Source organism: Triticum aestivum, unplaced genomic scaffold (genome assembly GCF_018294505.1).
Source record: "Triticum aestivum cultivar Chinese Spring unplaced genomic scaffold, IWGSC CS RefSeq v2.1 scaffold140664, whole genome shotgun sequence".
NCBI lineage: Eukaryota > Viridiplantae > Streptophyta > Magnoliopsida > Poales > Poaceae > Triticum > Triticum aestivum.
Window position 1 is genome coordinate 50,422 of NW_025228190.1, and position 1,072 is coordinate 51,493.

The 1,072-nt window shown below is 47.2% G+C and overlaps 1 non-coding gene and 1 pseudogene across 1 annotated transcript; both read left to right on the forward strand.

The window, feature by feature from the left end:
• Window positions 1-320: 320 nt before the first annotated feature.
• On the forward strand, window positions 321-426 carry LOC123173642 (uncharacterized; annotated as a pseudogene).
• Window positions 427-796: 370 nt separating this feature from the next.
• LOC123173484 (5S ribosomal RNA) lies at window positions 797-915 on the forward strand. The gene has a single exon (XR_006486256.1). It is a non-coding gene; the product is annotated as a 5S ribosomal RNA (ribosomal RNA).
• The last annotated feature ends 157 nt before the right edge of the window (window positions 916-1,072 follow it).

The following is a 1,072-nucleotide window of genomic DNA, read 5'->3' on the forward strand; positions in this document are numbered from 1 at the left end:
ATATATATTAACCCCATTATATTATTTTTGACATTTGCGATATGTTTTAGCTCGCAGCTCATTGGTCACGCGTCCAGAGGCGGCTTTGTGGCGCGAGGAGCGCGTTCTGAAAGGGGTAAAAATACGTGTTGCTGCGGTATAGAGGGAGGGGTGGAAACCGTGGTAAACTCGTCTCCGTGTTTGGGGGGGGGGAGTAAGTAGTATATATAGGGCATTATCCATTATTAGGCAACGGTTGTAATGGTAGTAAGAATGACAATCATCTTTGCAGTGGACCTGGGAGTGGCAAGCATAAGGGACGAAGGCGGGGGTAACATGTGGGATGCGATCATAGCAGCACTAAAGCACCGGATCCCATCAGAACTCCGAAGTTAAGCGTTCTTGGGTGAGAGTAGTACTAGGATGGGTGACCTCGTGTTGCATTCCCTTTTTAATTATTTTTTGCGCCTCGTGACAAATATATCGCATGTGCGCGATATATATTAACCCCGTTATATTATTTTTGACATTTGCGATATGTTTTAGCTCGCTGCTCATTGGTCATGCGTCTAGAGGCGGCTTTGTGGCGCGAGGAGCGCGTTCTGAAAGGGGTAAAAAAATACGTGTTGCTGCGGTATAGTGGGAGGGGTGCAAACCGTGGTAAACTCGTCTCCGTGTTTGAGGGGGGGAGTAAGTAGTGTATATAGGGCATTATCCATTATTAGGCAACGGTTGTAATGGTAGTAAGAATGACAATCATCTTTGCAGTGGACCTGGGAGTGGCAAGCATAAGGGACGAAGGCGGGGCTAACATGTTGGATGCGATCATACCAGCACTAAAGCACCGGATCCCATCAGAACTCCGAAGTTAAGCATGCTTGGGCGAGAGTAGTACTAGGATGGGTGACCTCCTCGGAAGTCCTCGTGTTGCATTCCCTTTTTAATTATTTTTTGCGCCTCGTGACAAACATATCGCATGTGCGCGATATATATTAACCCCGTTATATTATTTTTGACATTTGCGATATGTTTTAGCTCGCTGCTCATTGGTCACGCGTCTAGAGGCGGCTTTGTGGCGCGAGGAGCGCGTTCT